At 44.9% G+C, this 24,525-nt stretch overlaps 1 long non-coding RNA gene across 2 annotated transcripts in view; it reads left to right on the top strand.

Moving 5' to 3' along the window:
• Nucleotides 1-13,388: 13,388 nt before the first annotated feature.
• Nucleotides 13,389-24,525, top strand: part of LOC116099467 — a 33,918-nt gene continuing 22,781 nt past the window's right edge. For both annotated transcript variants that reach the window (XR_004122257.1, XR_004122258.1), the window contains exon 1: nt 13,389-13,962. This is a non-coding gene — a long non-coding RNA (uncharacterized LOC116099467). The remainder of the gene's footprint in view (nt 13,963-24,525) is intronic.

Below are 24,525 nucleotides of genomic sequence, written 5' to 3'. Positions count from 1 at the left end.
CTTAGAAAAAGTGCTTGGTCTTCATCATGGGTGGTTATTTCCTGAGGTAGATGACCTTAATCGAACAGAAGGAAAGATGCTCAGCCTGAGACAATTTCACTTGGGACATTTACAGGGAAGGCAGGTGAGGTGCAGGGCAACAGCTTGGAAGTGTCTGTCTGGAATTCTAAAGGTGTCACTGGAGGTTGTGGGTGCTTATAGGACACAGTGTCTCCCCAGGGAAAAGGTTCTGAGGAAGGAAAGGGACTTCAGAATATGTATACACATGCATTCACATACTTGCATAGACACACACATACACACACACACACATGCACGCACACACACACACACGCACACTTACACACACACACACGCACACTTACACACATTCATGTTCATAAGAGCCCAAGGAGAATGAAATGCTGACTGAGAAGACGGGGTTATTTGTTTTAGCCATAACAGCAGTGAAAACTGAAATTCCTCAATAATTTACATTTCCAACATTTTCCAACAAAAGATCTTAGTGATCTGTAGCTTGGCCCCTTCACGTAACCGAGAAGACAACAAACTGGGGAGCTCCTGTTGACAGCCAGCCCGCAAATCTGCCCTGTGCGGATGACTGAGGCTGGGACAGGTATTGATTTCCTCACAGAAGGACGAAACATCAGCTTGGTTCTGCCCAGAGTTCAGTCGTCATTTAGTCAAGATGCAATCCACAGGCAACGATGTCCTTGAAGCCAATTCCATGAGCTAAGCACAACTCAGATAGGAAAGTTAGATTTCAGACACAGGGAAAAGGGAAAGGCAACTTAAAACCCTTAGTGAAGAAGCCTTCTCCATGGCCAGAGATGGTTTCTCCTCTCACAGCTAGATGGACCTTTCTCCTAATTTTGTCACAGCTGTCTGGGAGACTTGTGAATCATGCGGATCTGGACACTGCTACTGCAGCAGGCAGATGGGGCAGGAAGTTGCCACTATGAAAGCCTTGCCGCATTTTCCCTCTCTATAAGCACACAGTAGGGCTGTACCTCTCAGTCCATTTGTGGTTGGGTAGAGGCATGAGATTATTTCTGGGGAATAGAATATGAATGGAAGCACTGATGCACTTCCAACTCAGAGTTTTGAATTGACAGTGTCAGCATCTTCTCCGTACTCCTGCATTCTTGCCTAGTGACCAGAATCTTGGAAGTAGCAGCTGCCGGAAGTCAGGGTTCTCTGTGAGGAGCAGAGTGTTTTGAACTTAAAATGGATGTGGAACAGACTAAGACATGAATCTGTGTTGTTCTAGGCCACAGAGATCTGGGGACTATTCGTTACTACATCGTATTTAAGACCTTCCTGACCAACACTGTGGGCATTCTACTGTCTGCTCTTGTTAGGGCTGAATGAGCAGTTGATGTACTCATTTTTCCAAGACCAAGTAGATATCTCCATGTTCCCTTACTCCAGAATTTTACCCCCAGGAGGATGTCACACTAAAAGGAAGAAGCTTTAGGGGAATATCTTGGCTCATTTTGATGTTTTAGTATTCTTTCTTTTTGCTAGCCACATGAAGACCAATAAGGGCCTTCCTATTGGAGCGCTCTAAGGGTGATGGAATGCACAAGCCGTGGAAAGGAAACAAGTAAATGACACATTGGTCAATAAACAGTAAACGAACAAAAGCCAGGAAGGGAAGGGGTGGAAGGTAATCAGAGCTTATGGAAAAATGACTGTGAATTTCCTTTGCACTCATAATCCTGTTTCTTGCTGCTTTCTGACTTTTTTCCCCCCATAAAAGGCATGGGAAAACAATATCCTGCTTGTGAAGGTTAATATCGATTATAAACTTGATGAGATCTAGAATTATTTAAGAAGCAAATTTTAGGCACATCAGTGGAGACATTTCTAGATTGTACTAGCTGAGGGAGGATGACTCAATCTTGATGTGATTCGCAGCTTCCTTGGATTCCTGGATTGGGTAAAGAAGAGAGAGCAAATGACATCAACATTATTTTTACCCTGCTTCCCAACTGTGGGGTGTCATGACCAGCTTCCTCACACAGAGCTGTCTCTGATACCATGGGCTGTGTGCCCTCAAACTGTGAGCCAAACAGACTCTTCTCAAGTTATTTTTGTCAGTGGAGTTGCTGGTAAGATAAACCTGGCCATGTGGTTTAACTTTAGAGCTGGCTTGTGGGAGGGATGTGGAAGAGTTTGGAGCTTCAGGCTAGAAAGACCTTAGAGCAGAGCCTAATAGGCTGCTCTAATGACAATTTGGAAAATTTAAATCCTGAGAGAGATGTAGGCAGTGGAGACCCAGCTCATGAACTTTCAGAGAAGAACAAGGACCCTATATAGAACTTGGATAGGGGCCACTTTAGTTATACTTTGGCAAAGAATTTGGTTGTATTCTGTGCATATCCTGAGAATTTGATTGGGGTTAAATTGAAAAATAATAATTTGGTTGATGGAAGAAATATCAAACCAGGACAGAATTTAGGTTGTGGCATGGTCATTGCTCTCTGCTCTTACCCAGGTCTACAGTGAGAAAGAGCAGCAAGTGGGGCAGGGTGTATTCCTGCAAGGAGGCACTTGGAGGCCATTGTATGATGCTTTGAAGGTAAAGTGTTAGTTGCAATGGAAATCTTGGGATGTTGAAGATGCCAGGGCCATCGATACCCACCAAGGAAAGATGAAGACACATAGTGGAGCTGGCCCAAGAGAGGGGCTAGGTGTGTAGGTGGCAGAATTGGTGAGGCAGTGCTACACAAAACCTTTTGGACCCCAGGTGGTGTCATCGCGAGTCTTCTGTGCTGGACACGGAGCTGCAGGACTTAGCATTTGCTGTGCTTGCTTGGTTTCCATCATTCCTAACTCTTCATCTATCTATGCCTTTTGTAATAGGACTTTTATGTGTAATTGTATATTGGAAATAAATAATTTGTTTTTAGATTTTTTTCTAGAGGTTCATAGAGTTAGGAGACTGCTTCAGTGAGTCTGTGAAGGGACTCTACACTTACCTATTTGAGCAGTGTTGGGACTCTTAAAGACAACTGGGACTTTTGAAGTTGGACTGGATACATTTTATATTATGAGATGGCCATGAACCTGTGGGGATAAAAGGTAGAAGGATATGGCTTAAAAGTGACGTAATTGCATAGCATACTGACAAGGGATGGACTTGTGGTTAGTATTGATTATCAACCTCATGGGATTTGGAGTTAAATAAGAGACAAATCTCCTGGCTTGGCTATGAAGGCATTTCTAGAGTGGTTTACTGACATAACAAGACTCACCCTAAATGTGGGAGATGAAATTACATGGGTGAGGTCCCAGACAGAATAAAAGGAAAAAGCCAGTGGAACACCATCCTTTTCTCTGTATTATGGCCTCAGACACAGTGTGGTCAGTTACTCTAAGCTCCTGATACTCTGTTGTGGTGGTTTGACTAGGACTCTCGTGTTTGAATGCTTGGCCCATGGGGAATGGCAATATTAGAAAGTATGGCCTTGTTGGAGGAAGCATGTCACTATGGGGGCTGGCTTTGAGCTCTCCTATGCTCAAGCCACACCCAGTCACAGTCCCTTTCTGCTGCCTGCGGATCAAGATGTAGAACTCTTGGCTTCTTCAGCACCATGTCTGCCTGCATGCTGCCATGCTTCCCACCATGATGACAGTGGACTAAACCTCTGAAACTCAGCCAGCTCCCAACTAAATGTTTTCCTTTATAAGAATTGCTGTGCTCATGGTGCCTCTTCACAGAAATAAAACCCAAACTGAAGTGGAAACTTCTAGTTCTTTGGAAATGTAGTTATGTCAAATGATGTTTTCCTGAGGGTACACAGGCGAAAGGATGTTTTGATATAGCAAACACGTGAAAGGGCCTGTGATAAAGGAGTATAAATATGACCCCACTTACAGTGGGGGATGAGCACTGAGTGTTGGTTTGCTCTGCTTTGCTAAAGACACACATGTATTGGTTCGCCTTACGTAGGGTTGTTGAGCTCAACTTGTGGTAAAGCTGCCATTGAGAGAAACTCACTGAAGAACTGCTTGTAAAGTTCCTGGGGCAGTTTGCCACTTCTGTGGCCTCACCTTAGGCTGGTTGGTGAGCCTGGCAGTTTCTTCAGAATTGAACTCCAGCTGCTGTTTCATGCCTGGTGTCTGCCTAGTGAGAGGACTGACTGCTCTGTAGCTGCTGAGTCATATTTGGTATTTGCTATGGGACTGAACAGCTGCCAAAGAAGACCGAGCTCGCCCCCAAGGAACCATTGCTGAACAGGTCCGCTTCCCGCATATCCTAATAACTTCTCTCTTACATTACCTCTGCTGGATGGGGAGTCAGAGGAGAGATTGAGCTCTTATTAAAAGTAGGTTGTAAAAATGTATGCCCCCACCAAACTAAGACACCCACTTTCCCTGCGATGATGGATGGTACCCTCAAACTAAGCCAAAATAAACCCTGGTTTTTGTTTTTGTTTTTGTTCTTTTTCAGGTATTATGACCACAGCCTGACTTGCCCATCCATTCTTAGGCAGAAAGGCCACCGTGAAGGGCACGCTTTGTCCCAGATTGTTGTGCTCCTTCAAAAGGGGCTGACAACTGTTAATAGAATGGAATTCCATATTTAAACTCTGTGTGGTCTCTGCTCAGTCAATGTATCTGAGCGCAGTTCCGCCATCCATAAAGTCAGCTTCATAACAACAGCTCTTCACTCTACTCTGTGGAGCTGCCATGAAGATTAAGGGGAATAATGTACACAAAGTCCTCAGCCCTGTGCTACATCCAGCTTCCCACAAGGATAGCGCGGTTCTGGCTTTTATTTATAAAAAAGAGAACACAAGAGGAGAAATGAGAGATGTCCATCTATTTGCTTGCTGTAACAAAAGCCCATAGATGGAGTAGGTTATAAACAATAGGAATTTATTTCTGTGTTTCAAAGGCCAGAAGTTCATGATCAAAGCACCAGCAGATTTGCTGCCTGGTGAGGCAAGATGACATTTCTCACTGTGCTCTCTCATGGCGGGAGGGGAGGCAGCTCTCTGACGCCTCTCCTATAAGGGTTCTGATCTCCTCCATGGGCCTCCATCCTCGTGAACTAGTTAATATCTCAAAGCGCCGTCTCCTAATCCATCACAGTCTCATCACAGAGACAGAGGCTATTACCCGGGGGTTAGGCAGTGGTGCGTGAAGTGGTGGGCAGATTTTATTTGTTACAGATCCCTAATGGGGTCTGGCATCTCCAGGAGACACCATCACCATACTGAGATCTGTGACCAGTTCTAGCCAGGAGACTGCTCAAAGGGAAGATGGGGCCAACGGCTCTATTAATTCTCTGGACAGTTGTTGGATGGGGCTCCTGACCTCCCCTGGGAGAGTGAAGAGTGAATGGCCCAAGACAATCTACATCCTGTGCTTGTCTGCAGATGCTAAGCTTGGAGACATGGCTCTGCTGTTTTCTAAGAGGGACAAAGATTAAAATGAAGTCATCTTGAGATCATTCTGAAGCTCCAGAAAACAGAGCTAGCTGGAGGACTTGGACAAAGAACAGATCTCTAAAGCAGCTCTCTACAGGAAACAGAAGGATGCTTAAAAAAAAAAAAGTCTGCATTGTATCTACAAGAAACAGGGGTGGGAGAACCCAGACACTATAACACAGCAAAAAAGCCACAAAGAAAACATGCGAGTACTGTGGAGCAGGGTCGGGCAGCAAGCTGCATAGGAGGTAGAATCAGGGTGTCTTTCTCAGAGCACCTTTGTCTCTGGGAGCAGATGTCGAAGTGTAACACAGGCAGCTCTGTGGGCAGTCTGGTCAGCTCAGCAAGTGCTGGAACGTGGTCACTCTGGATCCCATCCTGTCTCCCAGACCTTCCCAGAAGATTGCTGGAAGACGGGGTGCTGCTAATTCTGACTTCTCTACTCTTCAATCTTTGCAGGGGAGACTTTAGCTTGGAGCCAACTTTCCGTGACAGTTCCTTCCGATGTTACATGGGCCTCCTTCTACAAAGATGTATAGGCAAAAGTGTAAAAAGCCCAAATACTTTAAAATCCAGACGAGCTTGAAAAAGAACAACAAATCCACCATATTGGTTTCCAATTTTAGTGAAGGCCAGTGTTCTTTCCGGAAATGGACCGACTCCAAGCAAAAGGACAACTCATTTGAAGATCCAGATTTGGAATCTCAGGATAGTGTCAGAGCAGCGTAAGTCTATGAAAGACAACCATATGTGACAAAAAATATTTAAATTGAAAACCATGGTTACCCCCAATAAAACTGTGCAGAAACGGCAAGGAGGTACCAGGTGGAGAAACCAGCATGGGCAAACAGTGGCAGGAATTAGAAGGCGGCTGTTAAAGAACAGCGCCAAAGGCCTCCCTCAGGGAAGGAAAGTTCCAGAGGCTTAAAGACGACCTAGACCAAGTTGAGAACCAACAAGAGACCCAGGGGAGATCCCACAGGGACAGAATTGGGGGTTTGCATTGCTCAGGGCTCATAAACAGAACAAAATTAGAAGTGGCAAAGGACGGGCAGGCACAGCCGCAAACACCAGAGAACCCTAAGACAGGTCTTCCTGTCACACAAACACACGCCCTTGATGCACACGCTTTAGTAGTGTGCTGAGAGGACGTGTCGAGTGAGAATGATCGTCTGCTACCGAAGATGTTCCCGATCCTGCTGCAGGAAGGAATACAGTTTTCAGGTTCCTTTAAACGAGATGGCTCAGACCTGATAAGAAGGGTAAAACACTGATTAAAGCATAAAACTACTGAAGTCTCCAGGATGAAAACACAGAATGGTGTGGCCTCAGTTTGTTCCAGTGACAGACAGACAGACAGACAGACAATCCCACCAGGGCTTCTTTTTAGAACTTAACCAAAAGATTTTAAGGTTTATTCAGGACTCTAAAGAAAGCCAAGAAAGTTTTTTTTTTTGGGGGGAGAAAACAACCTGGATAATTGTGTGGTAATTGCTCGAGCTATTCAAGCACATAGCTGTGTTTCAGTGATCAGGATACCCTTGAAATGACCTCAGGGGAGGAGGGGCAGAAGCACGTGCCTAGATACGTGGATAGACATAGGAAGATTTCCTGAACAATAAGAATGACATTAAATCACGCTTGGAAAAGGGCTATTACCCCGTAAAATATATTAGCATAACTCATTATGCATTTGGCAAGACACTGGCCACAAAATTACATCAGCAATAAACTGAGATCTTTATCAAGTTAATGTGAGATAGAAAGCCACAGAAAGTTAGAGGGAAGTACAGGGCCACACTGTAATCTTGAGCCAGAATCTCAAAGTTTGAGGTAGATCAGACAGAGCCAACTACATAAACAAACAAGCAAACAGTACCACCGCCACCTAAACATCCTCAGGATGGAAACGTGACAATAAACATTGAAATAAAGCAGAACTGAATTCTATGTGTGTGTGGCACCCAGCCTGTGTGTGTGTGTGTGTGTGTGTGTGGCACCCAGCCTGTGTGTGTGTGTGTGTGTGTGTGTGTGTGTGTGTATGTGTGGCACCCAGCCTGTGTGTGTGTGTGTGTGTATGTGTGGCACCCAGCCTGTGTGTGGCACCCAGCTCATGCATCCCAGAAAAATGCTCTCCCATCACTTTGCCTCTGCTCCTAAAGCTAAGCTGTGAACATTTGATAGACAGATGAATTTGATTGTATACAGAGCTCTTTCAAACAAATACGTAAAATCCCGGTGCCTTGATTGCTACCACCCACGCCCACACCCTTTCTGCAGGGCTGCACCCATCTCTTCTTCCACTGACAGGAGTGTTGGCTTTCCAGGACCTTCATAAGAGTTGCCCCTTGCAAAAGAAAGCTGTGGGCTAAGCGCTGCAGTGCCTCCTAGTGGCAGCATGCCTGCACAGGTCAGCTCGCCAAGGTTGTCCAGAATCAGGTGCCCAAGCAATAGCAATCTGAGGACTTGGCGCTGTCCCAGCAGCTGAGCTTGCCTCTCTCCTCCCAGGCGTTGCTCAGAAAGCCTGCTGTATTGGTTTCTTTTCTATGCTGTGATAAAGCACCATGACCAAGGCCACTTATAACACGAAGGGCTTATTTAGGGCCTCTGGCTCCACAAGTGTAAGGTCACGGCAGGGGAATGTGGCAGCAGGCAGGTGTGGCGACTGGAGCTGGGGGCTGGGGGCTGGGGGCTGGGGGCTGGGGGCTGGGGGCTGGGGGCTGGGAGCTAGGAGCCGAGGGCTCACATGTCAAAGTACAAACAGGAAGCAGAGAAAAGAAGCTGGGGAATGCTTGAGTCTTTTGAAATGTCAAAGCCTGCCCTCAGTGACATAGTTCCTGCAGCGAGGCTACTTCCCTCAGCTCCTAAACCTACCAGACAGAGTCATCAAGTAGAGACCGAGGACTCAAATGCCTGAGCATGTGGAGGCCCTCTCAACCCAGCCACCACAACCTGCTAAATCTGCTGCATGTACATGCACCGTTCCGTCAGAGTCTGGTCACTAGACAGCATGACTTAAGAGACTTAGTCAGCTTTCTGTCACCGTGACAAAAGACTGGTGATAATTAACTTATAAGATAACTTATAAGGAAGATTTCTAAGAGGACAAGGTTTATTTTTGGCACACAGTTTTGGTCCATGGGCACCTGACATGTTTGGAGACTGGACGGTGCTAGTATCTCCTTTAAGGGCATGCTCCCAAAGGTTGGATGTTTTCTCATGGCATGTACCTCTAGAGTTATCACCTCCCCAGGTAGCATCATGCTGGGGGCCAAGACTTTATCATATGGGCCTTTGGAAGACATGTATCTAATTCCAAGGAGACACCAACTAAACAAAATGTATGAAAAATGTAAGAACAGATCACAAAATGAACAAAAAGAGAAATGCAAACTAGAAGATTAACAGTACTGAGCACGAGCCCATGGAGGCAAAGTGGCTGAGCGCTGGGGCCGCCTGGGAAGGTCAACGTCTCCGAGTGGAAATGTGGGTGTGCACTGAACATTTTTTAGAAAGCCCATGATGATGCTGGAGAAGAGTTCTCCTGGTGTGTTTACTCTAAGGAGATAACTATACAAACATAAAGACAGATGCCTTAGACCTGCTAAGAAACAGAAACAATAGTGTGTGTGCATGTGTATGTATGTGCATGTATGTATGTGTGTATGTATGTGTATTCATATATACGTATGTATATGTTTGTATGTACTTATATGTATGTGTGTATGTTTGTGTATGTATGCTTATTTGTGGTGTAAGTGTATGTTTGTGTGAATATGTGTATGTTTGTGTGAGTGTATGTTTGTGCATGTGTGTGTATGTTTGTGTGTATAAGAGATTTTTTGACTCACATGATTACAAAGGCTGAAAAGTGTACAGCTGCATGTTCTGCATGCTTAACTTCTCCTCTGTTTGTGATGTTGATTGCTTAGATGCATGCGCTCCATGTGGAGGACAATCTGCCCTACTTAGTCTACCAGTTCACATTTGTTCTTGTCCAAATACACCTTCTTATACACACACAGGGTACGGTTTGATCGAGTGTCAAGGCACCCATGGCCTAGTCAAGCTGGAACAGCATGTTAACATTCACAACAGCTGGTCATACTATCTAGTTAGCTTTTGCTATCTAACCATTGCACACGGCCACGGCCATAGGCTGAAAGTGTGGCAAAGCCACAGGAAGGCATAGTCCAAGGGGGCCAAGCCTTCTTTCAGTTTGGAGGCACTTGGAACCCAGCTTTCTACCTCAGGAATACTCCAGGATACCTCAAACTGTTAGGCTCCTGTGCTACTCAGGGTTGGGGGTGACCTTCTCATCCCTGGGCCTTTAAGTGCAACCTGGCTGGAAAGTGAAGATAAGCCACAGGAACCGTCCTTCACTTCTTTCTAATCTCAACCCACAGTTCTGAGTACATGTCCCAGTGCCCGGATCCTCCCAGTCCCCTGGGTCACCCCAGTTCCCTGTCTTCCAATTTTATATATCCTCAGTTTTACTTTTGAGGCTTCTTTGGACATTTAACACTTAATTGTGCCATTTCCTATGTTCTTTGTAAAGCCTCCTTATTCTAACCCAAGTTATCAAGGATCCTTGCGAGATGTGCAGTGAGGGGATTTGGCCCGCCCTACTGATGTGCTTGGGAGAAGCGTTTACTGTGTTGGGCTCACCCACTCTGTTTTTGTCTCCCTTTCTTTCTTCCTTCCTTCCTTCCTTTCTTTCTTTCTTTCTTTCTTTCTTTCTTTCTTTCTTTCTTTCTTTCTTTCTTTCTTTCTTTCTTCCTTTCACCTTTTCTAGACAGGATCTTACTATGAAGTTCTAGTTGTCCTGAAACTCAATTTGTAGACCAGGCTGGCCTCCAACTCAGATCTGCCCTGCTTGTTCTGGGATTACAGCCTCTGCTCTTTCTTGGGATTGATATGATCTCAGTCATGAGGTGGCCCTAGAAATATGTACCAATATATTCTATCTGGAGTGCTCAGTACCTTTGTCACCAGCTGTCCCAGAAGAAAGGAAGGAAGGAAAGAAGGAAGGAAGGAAGGGAGGGAGGGAGGAAGGAAGGAAGGAAGGAAGGAACAAAGGAAGGAAATGAAAGAGGGAGGGAGGAAGGTCTCTAGATAGGGGCCAATGATGGGAGTCCAATGATGGGGTATCTGAGATGGGGAACCAGTGATGGGGTGTCTGAGATGGGAGCACACACAGATTCTTTCCCTTCCCCCAGTTCTCCCTCCCCTCCCCCTCCTCATATTTCAAAGTAAAAACACCATCAGGCTAATGAGATAATAATTAGCCTTTGGACCTTCCCTGGGCACTAAATATATGTAAGGATTTAGTGGTCTCTTTGGAAAGCATAAGGAGTCAGACTATTTTCCTTGTGGGACTTGTAACGTTTCATAGGGTGTCAGGATTTTTCAGTGGGTTTCTGCTCCCTTTTGAGAACCAGCTCACCAAATGCTCAACTCTCAGCATCTCCCAACCCTTGCCTGCTTTTAAAAACTAAGTACAAAAGACACTTTAAAAAGTTTTATTTACTTAATTTTATGTGTATGAGTACTTTGCCTGCACGTATGTCTGTTGACCATGTGTGAGTCTGGTACCAAGGAGGCCAGAGGAGGCGTTGGATCCTCTGGGACTGGAGTTACAGATAGCTACCACATGGGAATGGCAGCCAGTGCTCTAACCGCTGAGCCATCCCTCCATCTCCTACAAAACATTTTTCAAACACAATAGTTGCTCAAAGTAACAGCTTCAGCCAGCACAGTGCAGTATAACACAAGAAATAAAGCGTCACTGTTTTCAGACATTAGCGCTCTCTCCAGAGTCAGCCTCCACACTAGAACATCCTCTGCACACATGGAGAAACGTGGGTTGATACAATTGTTAGTAAAGATGTTGAAGCAGTGATGAATTTTTTAAAAAAGATTTATTTATTTATTATATGTAAGTACACTGATGCTGTCTTCAGACACTTCAGAAGAGGGCGTCAGATCTCATTACAGATGGTTGTGGGCCACCATGCGGTTGCTGGGATTTGAACTGAGGACCTTTGGAAGAGCAGTCAGTGCTCTTAACCGCTGAGCCATCTCGCCAGCCCCCAGCAGCAATGAATTTAAGGCTTGCTCCCTGAATTTGGGGTTCATACGTATGAGTTGTACTTCCAGCCCTTTACAGCAGGCCACTTCCCTTTTCAGGTGCGTTTTGTTCTGTGACAGCAGCTACTTTTGTTTACTCAACCCACATGCCCACACATGGGCACACAGATTACAGATTTTAACAATAAACGTTCTAATAAATGGCCTTTTATACATGAATCTTAGAAGAACTGGGTGAGTGTATTACTAACGGGAAGAAAATTAAAAGGCTTTGAGCTTTCTCTTTCACTGAAATAAAAATTTAATAACCCTCAAATCAAGAGGATGTTTTTAAAAAAGTTTCCCTCTATTTGAGTGTTTTCTGATTATCAAATGACATTCTTTTTATTTTGGTCTGTAAACCTACCCCTACACTGTGGTAAAATTAATCTTTAAGAAAAAAATCTGTGTTGACCCACTGTATCCATAACTTTTTTTCATAGGTCATTTAAACAATTATGTCTTGGACAGCTCCGGGCTGGCCTTCTTGTACCCGTTCCTCCCCCGCCACTGTGAACCAGGCATTCCTCCGCCTGGCTTGCTGACCTTCGCTGATTTTACTTGGAGCTATTATCCCAATTGCCCCAGCCTCGGCTGACATCTGGATGTATTTTATAACAGACTGTTTTCATAATTCCGCAGAAAAGTTCTCAGGATTAATACTTGTTTATTTTCATCTTCCATTGGACCTTAAATAAATCGACAGTGCTCCTTACTGGAAGCCATTTTACACAGACAGGATGGAAAATCCATCAGACTTCAGGTCCTCTTGCTTCAAAACCCCTTGGCCACTGGACATTATCCGGGATGGCAGTAAAGTCAACGCATGGCTCCGTGCTAAGGAGCAGTGGCATTAGCCGATAGAATGCAGCCAGATGTGAGCTACGGGGTTACCTTCCCCATGTGAGTGGGGGCTGACGGGAAGCCAGGACCCTAAGAGCACGTACAGAGTGGCAAGATATTTTGGGGTGCTACAATTTTTGTTCTTTCTATTGTGCTTTCTTGCTTCAAGTGTTAAGATTTTCTCTTTGCCCCTGGAGATTTTTAGGTTCTGGGTTAGGGATACACAGCTCTGTGGCAGAGTGCTTGACCAGCTTCTGCAAGCCACAGGTCTAATTCCCAGTACAGAGAGGCACCTAGATCCAAAACAGGGCTGTTTGATTTTTGAAGAACTAAGATGACCGAAGGGGCTCAGTTAGACCTTTCTGTTAGTAACACACACGGCTGCCTTCGGAAGGAACGAGAGTGTTTTTGTTGCTTTGTCCTTCAAGCCATGATAAACACTGACAATTTAGAAACCTTATGTTAGTCAGGCATGGTGGCATGTGCCGGCCATTTTAGAACTAGGAAAGTAGAGGCAGGAGGATCCAGGATTCAGCTATGTAGTGAGTTTGAGGTGAGCCTGGACATGTAAGATATTGATACTATCACCACCCCCATCACCATCACCGCCACCACCATCATCGGGAGTGGCGCCTCATGTCAAAAAAAAGTTCCCAGCATGCAGAAGGAAGCATAAGCAGGAAGATTATCAGAATTTCTAAGTAAGCCTGGACTACAGGGTAAGAGATAATTTCAGAGAAAGAAAGAAAGACAGAAAGAGAGAAAAGAAGAAAGACAAAAAGAAAGAAAGACAGGAAGGAAGAAAGAAGGGAAGGAAGAAAGGAAGGACCCCAACAAAACAAAAATAACAGAAGTAAAACGTGTGTCTGAGTGTTCTATTGCTGTGAAGTGTAAACTTTGATCCCTTTTTCAAGCCCTACTTTTAATATAGGTTCTTAAATGCTTTACCCTCCCTTCTAGCCCACCATCACAGAGGTAGTGGAAAAGAAGAGTTAGTAGGATACGGGGGATATGGCTCTGTTTAGAAATTTTGTTTTAGAGCAAATCCCATCTGCACTGTTAGGAAATCAGCAGTTCAGTTTACAGGATTCAACAGTGGCAGCTCGATCCGCCCCCAAATACTTTATGGAAATCCCAGCAGTCTAGCTCAGTAGTGTTGGACAGCAAACGTTGAAGCACCCAGACCTCAGCCAAATCCGCACAAGTCAGCAGGAGCTGCCAAGGCCACCTGGAGCACCAGGAGAAGTTCTCTGCCATGCCTCTCTCTGAGACCAGGAAGCGCTGCAAAGCTAGTTATGCAAGTCAGCCCCTGTCACTGTCAGTGGAGTCCTCTTTAAACTCCTTCCAAACATCACATGCCCTCCACGGGTCTTGCCTCAGCATGTGAGTCTATCTTAGCAAAACTCCATGCGAGTCTGTATCAGCTGACATCACTCTGCCAATCGGCCCAAGTCTGAAGAAGCGGCAAGAAGCCACCAGAACACCATCAGAAGGGTTTTGGGGCATGTCTTTCTATGGAGTCAAGATATATGGAACTCAACTATGCGAGGTAAGGCAAACCAATATATGTGTGTGTCTTTAGTGAAGAATCCTTTATCATGCCTCCTTTCACTTGCTTGCTTTAGCAAAACGTCCTTTCTCTGTGTCTGCTTCAGGAAAACTCTCCTTCACATGTTTGCTCTAGCAAACATCATCCAACACAACTGACTTTCCAAAGAAACTCTAAGTTTCCATTCCAGGGAGGAGACACCATGACCAACGAAACTCTGATAACAGGTACCCGCAGGACCAGAAGAGGCATCTGGTCTCCTGGAACCACCCTACTTGGGTTCAGGAAGCCAAACTAGGGCGTTTTGGAAGAGCAGGGCATGTTCTTAAATCCTTATCCAAGCCTTCAGCCCCCTGAACTCTTGCTTTTTATCCTCTGACAGTTACACACACACACACACACACACACACACACACACACACACACACACACACACATGATGAGTTTTGCTCCTTCTCACCTCCGATTTGCCTGTCTCATTCCCCCATCTCCTCTCACTGGAATCCCTCCCACTTCATGTCTTTTGCATGTCTGTGACCCACTGGGTGGGCTTGCCTGTGTGAGCATGGGAGAGGGTGTTATCCACTGGAGCGTGGACAACTTCTCAGTGAATACATCACTGAGGAAAATGATGTGACTACCATTCACTGTCCATCACCCCTCAAGGAGAGGAAAGGCTGTGTGAGCCTGTCCTCTTCCCTGATGAAATGTTGATGGCTCAGTCTTGTGCATGTAACCACAGCTGTGGTGAGTTCATGAGTGCAGCAGCCATCGCATGTCTAGAAGACAGTGTTTCCCAGCATTCTTCGCCTTCTGGCTCTTACGTCTTGCTTCCCACTCTTCCTCGGAGTTCCCCGAGCCTTGGGTGTGTGTGCATGTGTGATAGAGATGTCCTGCTCATAGCTGAGCACGCTACAGCCACACATTCTCTGTGACTAGCAGTCTCTGTATTAACTACCTTCTGCAGAAAAGAAGTCTCTTTCTTTCTTTCTCTTCTTCTTTCTTTCTTTCTTTCTTCCTTTCTTTCTTTCTTATGATTTATTTATTATTATAAATGAGTACACTGTAGCTGTCTTCAGACGCACCAGAAGAGGGCATCAAATTTCATTAGGGGTGGTTGTAAGCCACCATGTGGTTGCTGGGATTTGAACTCACGACCTTTGGAAGAGCAAACGGTGCTCTTACCTGCTGAGCCATCTCACCAGCCCTGAAAATAAGTTTCTTAATGAAACAAAACAACAGGACTTGGCTCCTCTCCCTCTGAGGGCCTATGCCCTGCTCTGCTGTGGGTTCTTGGCCAGCTTACAGTGCCGTGGAAATTCTTATTAAGATGGCCAAGTAAGGTCCACTTATAGTGTTCAGCCACCTTTCTAGTCCAAAGTTTCAGTCTTTTGCATTCTTCAAACAACAAATAAGCAAATCCCATCAAAAACCAAGCAAACAAATAAAAATTAAAAAAAAATGCAACAAAACAACAAAAAACCCAAACACCCCAGCATGGTCAATCTCTGCCACAAGAATAGCCCATTCCCTGGCACCAACTTCTGTCTTAGTTACTTTTCTATTGTTGTGACAAAATGCCATGACCAACTTATGAAAGGATGGTTTCTTTGGACATATGGTCCTAAGGGATAGGAGCCTATCACCATAAAGGGATGCAGCAGGCACAGTGGCTGGCACAGCAAGCCGAGGGGTTACATCTTGAACCTCAAACCCAAAGCAGAATAATGAATCTTTAATTGATTGACACTCGCCCCTGGTGCCACACTTGCTGTGACAAGGCTATACCTCCTAAAGCTCCCCAGACAGCACCACCAGCTGGGAAGTGTTCACATATTCAAGAATTCAAATGCCTCTCACTGAGAGGAACATAGCATCCAAACAGTCCCCTTTCTTTTTTTATACCTCCAACATCCATACACAGATAGATAAAAATTAAAATATATGATCTGCACATAAGAGAAAATGTGAAATATTTATTTTTTGGAGTCTGGCTTATAACACTTAACATAATACTTCCCATACCCTCCATTTGCTTCTAAATGCACGACTTCATTGTTCTTTCTGGCTGGATGAGAGTCCATCAGGCATGTGCACCACACGGTCTCCATGCACTCATCTGCCAATGGGCACCTTGTCGGGACACATTGCTTAGCTGCTATAACAGTATATACAACAAGTGCAGGGTGGCGAGCACCTCCCAGGGAAGACTTAGGGTCCTTTGTTCTTTAAGTATAGTACAGCTGGGTTGTGTGACAATTACAATTTTAGTTTCTCCAGAAACCTCCATATTTATTGCCATAGTGGCTGTGACAGTTCATACTCCCAATAGTGACAAATAAGTGTCCTTCCGTTCCTACATTCTCACTGACTTCTACTGCAATTTTATCTATTTTTAATTTTTTGAGACTTTCATATGAGGACTTTATTTAGGTCATTTCTATTCCCTCTCTCCCTCCTCCAGCTTCTCTGTGTTCTTTCTCCTCCCAAACCCACGACATCATCTTTAGTTACTATTGCCTCAGCCACACAAGTTATGTACATAATCTACTGGGTCCCTTAGGGTTGCTCTACATCCGTGTGTTGAGAGATGGCCACTTAAGATTTAGAACCAATCACGGTGCTCTCTCAGCAGCCACCAACTGTCTGCAGTTCATCTAGTCATATGGCCTTATGAAATTTCCGCCACTCATGCTGGCGTGTCAACTGATGCGACACTGTGAAGGGTTTAGGCAGCTACAGTATTGAGATTTTATGGGCTCAGCATCCTTGTCATGTCTAGAAGACACTATCTAGCAGCTGGCCTTATTGTTCCTCTGGCTCTTACCATCTTTCTCATTATTCTTCCACAAGGTACCCTGACCCATGGTTGCTTGACTTAGCAATTTGAGCAATGACAGGGCATACATGGCTAGATCAGACTAAGAGAATAAATCTTTTTTTTTTTAATTTAAAATTTTTTTACATATTCAGTTTACATCCTGCTCACTGCCCCCTCCTGGTCACCCCTCTCTCACCATCCTTCTCCCCATTCTCTTTCCCTTCTCCTCTGACCTCCTGAGTTATCACTCCCCCTGCCCTGACACATCAAGTCTCTGTGAGGCTAGGAGCATCCACTCTCACAGAGGCCAGACAAAGCAGCCAGGTGGAGGAACATATCCGACATACAGGCAGCAGCTTTTGGGATAGCCCCCGCTCCATTTGTTGGGGACCCGCATGAAGACCAAGCTGAACATCTGCTACATATGTGCTGGGAAGCCTAGGTCCCTGTATGAGCCGTGTATGTTCTTTTGTTGGTGGTTCAGTCTCTGAGAGCCTCAAGAGTCCAGGTTAGTTGACTCTGTTGGTCTTCCTGTGGAGTTCCTATCCCCTTAGGGGCTGCAATCCTTCCTCCTATTCTTTCATAAGAGTCCCCAAGCTCCCTCCACTGTTTGGCTGTGGGTGTCTGCATCTGTCTGAGTCAGCTGCTGGGTGGAGCCTCTCAGAGCACAGTCTGCTAGATTCCTGTCTGTAAGCATAACAGAGTATCACTAATAGTGTCAGGGATTGGTGTTTGCCCATGGCATGGGTCTCAAGTTAGGCCAGTTGTTGGTTGGCTATTTCCTCAGTCTCTGCTTCATCCCCTGTCTCTACATTTCTTGTAGACAGGATACATTTTGGGTCGAAAGTTTTGTGGGTGGGTTGGTGTACTTTGTGTGCCAACTTGACACAGGTTGGAGTTATCACAGAGAAGGGAGCTTCAGTTGGGAGTGCCTCCATGAAGTCCAGCTGTGGGGCATTTTCTCAGTTAGTGATCAAGGGGGTAGGGCCCCTTGTGGGTGGTGCCATCCCTGGGCTGGAAGTCTTGGGTTCTGTAAGAGAGCAGGCTGAGCAAGCCAGGAGAGGCAAGCAAGCCAGTAAGGAACATCCCTCCATGGCCTCTGCATCAGCTCCTGCTTCCTGACCTGCTTGAGTTCCAGTCCTGACTTCCTTTGTGATAACAGCAATGTGGAATTAAGCCGAATAAACCCTTTCCTCCCCAACTTGCTTCATGGTCATGATGTTTGTGCAGGAATAGAAACCCTGACTAAGACAGTTGGTATCCTTATTGCTCCACTGGAGTTCCTGCCTGGCTATATAGGAGGTGGCCTCTTCAGGTTCCATGTTCCCAATGCTGTGAGTCACAGCTAAGCTCACTCCATTGATTCTTGGGAGCTGCCCTTATCCCAGGTCTCTGTTTCATCCTGGAGATGTCTGCCACCTCCCCACCCCTGTCAGTTGCATTTCCACTCATTCTTATGGCCATCTGACTATCAAGACAGCAAATCTTGCCTCAGGACAAGAAGGGAAAGAAGAAAAAGGAAGAAGAAGAAAACAGAAGGAGGAGGAAGAGGAGGAGGAGGAGGAAGAGGAGGAGCACAAGGAGGAGGAGGAGGAGGAGGAGGAGACCAGGGCCATACAATTCTCTTTAAGGATACAACCCACAATGACCAAAGACCTTCCCTAGTCTCCGCCTCTTAAAGTCCCCACCATTGCCCAGCAGGGTCACTCTGCCAGCCACAGCTTTAAGAAATAGTATTCTAGGGGAACATGGAACCTGAAGAATCATTGGGGGTGAGCAATACAGGATAGAAACTGGGAATTCTTCTCCCAGACAACTGTGTCTTTCTACTTTAGTTTTTATGCGTATTTCCTGAGAGTGTGTAGGGCTTCCTTAAACGATGTGAAGTGCAGAAAGTGTAGCAGAGAATGCCAGTGAATATGAGTGTATGACAAGGTCAAAGTCTACCAATGGGAGGAACGATGGAACTGAAGTTACAGTATAAAGCTGAGAAATATGTCAGATGAGATTAAGCCAGGAATGATATAAATCCATCTCTAAAACCCAGTAACTCAAAGGACAGATTGAGAAAGAAAATGCACAGGCAATCTGTAGCAAAAGAAAAGACCACGAAGACAAAGTGTAGGTGACATTGTTTCCTGTCAGCCAGGCAGAGAGTAGGGAAGCCAGTTTAGTAAAACCAAAGGTGACAGGCCGCTTGTGCTTTGGCAGGAGTGCACATTTATTTATTTATGCAGTGGTCTTAGAGAACGATTTAGTAGTTTGCAGTAGATGGACAAAGGACCTTGAGGTCACCTCTCTAAGGATGTGTCACACAGGCATGCTCACGTATGTGCAGAGCTTACACGCATGCACAGGTGTGGTATTTTCTGCAAGGTTGAAAAACAAAAGTACCTAAGTGCCATTCTCTTGTAGTTTGGGGAGATACACTCTCAATTTTCTATAAAATGAAACACAACATGCAGAGAGAAATTCATAACAGTGAGCACTGTATGCTTTATTTTATGTGAAGAGACTATGAATGCACTCACCAGGGCTTGTACATGCCAGGACCTTTGTGGAGGCATGTAGATACCATTCATAATGGTTCCTTATGCCTAGGGCCCTGATCTGTGAGGGGGGATTTGCTAATCGTTTTTTTTAACCTTCTTTATGAGATTTGAACTTTTTTTCTTATGCATGCTTGGCCTTTCTTTTCTTTTCTTTTTCTTTCTTTTTTTTTTTTCAGGATGGCCCCACTCGCTCTGGCCCTGCTTGCTCCAGCCCTGCTTGCTCCGGCCCTGCTTGCTCTGGGCCCTTGGCCTTACTTTTCAATGCATAAAAGAGAGGATTAGATCAGAGCCTGAAAGTGAATCTGGAATCCCGAATTGTCACTGCTCCTTAAGCAAATCTGCGAACCGTTACTCTGGATTATGTTTGCAAGAGTGGCCTAGCTGTAAGTCTCCAGGTTTTGTAAAGATTGAAATTCAGTCCCACTCTGCTTACATTGTAGAAGCAGGTGGCTTGAGGTCCAGATGTGAGGAGAACTGCGTGCCAGGGCTTGTGTTCATGTTTAAAGACAGATTTTACATCATTTACAGAGTAGGGCAGTGAGGTGGAGTGATCAGAGACCATTGCAGAATTCCCTGTCCTGCATGCAGTAGTGTCCCCTGTTCTGCATGCAGCAGCTTCCCCTGTCCCGCATGCAGCAGTGTCCCCTGTCCCACATGCAGCATCCTCCCCTGTCCTGCACCCAGCAGCCTCCCCTATTCTGCAGACCCGGCTTAACCTTTGCTTTCTTCCTTTACCTATTCAGGGCCTTGCGTTATTGTTGGTGTTGTGTTGAAATAGTGTTGCACTATGTTGCTTAGGCTATCCTAAAGTTTGCAATCCTTTGCTTAGCTTTCCAAATGCAGGCACTGTAAGAGTGTTCCACCAGGCTCAGCAGGGCTGTCTTTGTTGTTGTTGTTGTTTTTGTTAAATTTCTGCACCTGGGGATTACAGATATCCCTTGATTTATGATATTGTATTTCTAGTAAGCTCACCTCAAATAAAAATTTCATATCAAAATGCATTTAATATACTTAGTTCCAATATGCCGTATCTTAGCCTAATCTATCTTTTTTATTGATTTAAGTTTTATTGCATTATGATGAGAAAAGATACATGATTTCAATTTATCTGAATTTGTTAACATTTAAAAACATATTTTTTCTGTGTGGATTTTTTTGATATTTTTTTATTAGATATTTTCTTTATTTACATGTCATATGATTTCTCCTTTCCCAGTTTCCCCTCCAAAAACCAACCAACCAAACAAAAACAACAAGAATAAACCCCTGTTGCCTCCCCCCTCCCCATGCTTGCCACCCTACACTCTCCCACTTATTGGCCCTGGCATTCCCCTACACTGGGGCACAGAATCTTCACAGGGCCAAGGGCCTCTCCTCCCATTGATGATCGACTTTGCAATCCTCTACTATACACATGCTGCCAGAACCATCAGTCCCACCATGTATAGTCCTTGGTTGGTGGTTGAGTCCCTGGGAGCTCTGAGGGTACTAGTTAGTTCATATTGTTGTTCATCCTAAGGAGCTGCAAACCCTTCAGCTCCTTTGGTCCTTTCTCTAACTCCATCATTGGGGACCCTGTACTCAGTCCAATGGATGGCTGTGAGCCTCTACATCTGTATTAGTCAGGTACTGTCAGAGCCTCTCAGGAGATAGCCATATTAGGCTGGCTTGTCCTTCCTTCAGTCTCTGCTCCATAGTTAGTCTCTGCAACTCCTTCCATGGGTATTTTGTTCCCCCTTTTAAGAAGGAATTAAATGTCCACATTTTGGTATTCTTTCTTCTTGAGTTTCTTGTGGTTAAAAACATATTTTAAGTAAATAGAATTACATCACATTCTTTCCCTTTTGTAACTCAATTCCTCTCAGAGACCCCCTTCAATACCTGCCATACCTTCTTTTTATTTTGTCTTATTCTTTAAAATTTATAAAATATTGTAATAAAAATGAGTATTATAAAAGTTGTTTGATATAAAGCAACAATCAATTGGACAGTCTTATGTAGATGCCTGTTTACAGAAATACTGAAAATACATACATTTTCTTCTCAATATAAATTTTAAATAACTCCAAACATATTAACTGTATATTTTAAAATAATACATCACTAGTCATTTTTTTAAATAAACATAAATAGATAAGGTCTGTTTGTTTGTTTGTTTTGTTTTTAGTACAGCTTAAAATCTTGGCTGTTACTGTGTTACAAGTCTAAAATAAGAACAATTTTTATACATTGGAGTTCACTGTAATAATAGCCTAGTCTATCTTAAAAATGTACAGAACACTTACTCAGTCTACTGTTGAGTAAAATCATCAAAAACAAAGTGGTGAATATCATATATGATTTTTCTGAAAGTGAAAAACAGATCGGTTGCATGGATAAGCCTCTGCCCTTTGATCCAGTGGGTAAGTCTTAAGTAGATCCACCATAAATCAGGGACAGTCTGGACTTTCGTTTTTGTCCTCTCTGGTTTAAGAGTTCTAGTTATTTTCGTTGCCCTTGATGTGACTAAGGTTGGAGTCAATTACTTCTTACAAGGTCTTAGCAAATTGCTGGCTGAGAGGCCGCCCGTGGGAGTCCTGCAAAATAGGGTGCAATCTGTTAATGGGGTGATGGCCCATTCATCCTCTGGTGCTGAGAGCTTTGCCGAGAGACCTGCAGATAATACCTGCCTTGTCCAGGCTCAGTTTTGAGACAAAGCAGATGTTGGGTAATTAGTAGTGGGGTCCAAATTTTTGAAAGTTTTTGGAAGACATAAGTAATTTTCTTTCCTGGAAAAAAAAAGAAAGAAAGAAAAAAGAGAAAACCACACAAAGCAGGCACATTCCACTACAGCAGGATGGGGTGCTGGGCAGGAGTTTACGGAACGAAGGGAGAACGAAAGTGTGTAAAGGATGAAAAAAAATCCCTTGGGGGAACATAGTCTCAGAAGTATCAGGGGAGAAAGGTCTGAAGGCATGACAAACACCCTTTGACTTAACCAGGTAAAATATCCCGGAGCTAGAGATCCCAGGGATGACTGAACTCTCTTGAGATCACAATTTAAAAGCACTGGGGCTCCGCCCACTTCCACATCACACCTTTTGAGGCACTGGGCTCTGTGGAATAGTTCCTGTAATCAGATGTGTATTAACACATCAAGCGCTCACCCGCGGGCATCTCTACGTTTGCATGAATGACAGGCAAATATTGTTAACAGCCCCCTGACATCTTGTGCCCAGCACATCGCGGTCACTCAGTAAACATCATTTCCTTGTATCCCCCACGGACCCGTTTCAACCAAATGTTTGTCAACTCAGCATTCAGTCTTCTGTTTTAAAACACAGTTTTGTGCAAATGTGACTGCCTGAAGTCTCTGAGCACTTGACTTTTAACAGTTAAAAATGTAACGAATTTAACCAATTAATATCATCTTAGCAAGCTAACTCACCTTAGTCTTCCAGAACCTTCTATCAACTGCATTCTAGACTAGAATCAATAGGGTCCCCAAAGCACAGGTTCAGAACTGGGAACAGAGGTGTGACAGGGAAACCCACCATATGAGCAAGGGCCCTAGCCTTGTCTCCATGCCTGACTTTTGATCTCTTGCTCGAGGTAGCAGTAAGGGCACAAGGTAAAGTGGCAAACCTCTTCACAGAAGTCAGGCTTCTCAGACTTCAGCAGGGGAGGAAAATAGGGGGGATGTTTGTAGGTGTCTGAAGAGAGTCGCTTATGCCCAGGAGTTATTTGTTTCCCCTCTTACAATACTTAAGGAGGGCAGATAGGATCTATTAGAAAGTTTTTGATTGGACGTCACTACAGAACAAGCACCAAATGATACAAAAATTAGTTTATGTGTTTTGTGTTTTATTTACATGTGAGTATGCGCACCATCAACATGCCTGGTACCTCTGAGGGCCAGAAGAGGGAGTCAGATCTCCTAGGGCTGAAGTTAGACAACTATGAGCTGCCATACGTGTGCTGGGAATTGGAGCCTAGTCCCCTGAAAGACTCGCTTGTGCTCTTAACCACTGAGTCACTGTTCCAGACTTCCTGACCCTGTAGCACCTTACCTGAAGTAGCTGTTGGTTTATCCTGCCATTAGCCAGAAGCAGAGCAGCTGTGATTCTGGGCCCTTTCTACTTGAAGCAGGGACTACTGGGAGTAAGGCCCAGCCGTTCCCTGGAGTAAGGGCCAGCTCTTCCCTGGAGTAAGGGCCAGCTCTTCCCTGGAGTAAGGGCCAGCTCTTCCCTGGAGTAAGGCCCAGCCGTTCCCTGGAGTAAGGCCCAGCCATTCCCTGGTGTAAGGGCCAGCTCTTCCCTGGAGTAAGGCCCAGCCGTTCCCTGGAGTAAGGCCCAGCCGTTCCCTGGTGTAAGGCCCAGCCATTCCCTGGAGTAAGGCCCAGCCGTTCCCTGGAGTAAGGCCCAGCCGTTCCCTGGAGTAAGGCCCAGCCGTTCCCTGCTACTATTTTTTTTTCCTTTCAAGGTTTGATTATTTGTTTCTCTTAAAGACTTTGTGGTGTCTTTTCACAGCAACAGAACAGTGACTAAGACAGGTTGTTACTGGAATTATGAGCCTATTAATCCCTTAGCCCACCAAGTTGCTTTTTGTCTAGATATTTTATCCCAGCCACAGAAATGAAACCAAACCAGGTCCCTCTCTAAGTCATTACCTTGAGGTCTCTCTAACGCTGTGAGGTGGCTTGGAGAAAGGACTGCTCTCATTGTAACCTCTAGATTTACTTCCCGCAGTGGGAGTGGGATATTAGTCATCTTCTATAACAGTGTCGGATTAATCTGTGGGTTGATGCCCTAGTAGTAATGTTTTGGGAAATTGGGTGTGCTTAAGTTTGGTGCATGCATGCTTAAAACTGTGTGTCTGTGTTCTTTCAGGTCTTGAATTATGTTGCTCCAGGCTTTTGGGGCTCTGAAAGTTTTCATTGAGGGCTGGAGAAGAGGCTCAGTGATTAAGGGGGTGCACTGCTCTTGTAGAGGACCCAAGTTTGTTTCTCAGCATGCACATCAGGGATCCATGCCTGTAACTTCAGCTCCAGGTGATCAAATGTCCTTCTCTTTCCTTCCCTTCCCTTCCTTTTCCTTCCCTTCCCTTCCCTTCCCTTCCCTCCGTTCCCTTCCCTTCCCTTCCCTTTCCTTTCCTTCCCTTCCCTTCCCTTCCCTTCCCCTCCCTTCCCTTCCTTTTCCTTCCCTTCCCTTC

The sequence above is a fragment of the Mastomys coucha genome, unplaced genomic scaffold (assembly GCF_008632895.1).
Source record: "Mastomys coucha isolate ucsf_1 unplaced genomic scaffold, UCSF_Mcou_1 pScaffold20, whole genome shotgun sequence".
Taxonomy (NCBI): Eukaryota; Metazoa; Chordata; class Mammalia; order Rodentia; family Muridae; genus Mastomys; species Mastomys coucha.
This window is presented reverse-complemented; position numbering and strand designations above follow the sequence as displayed.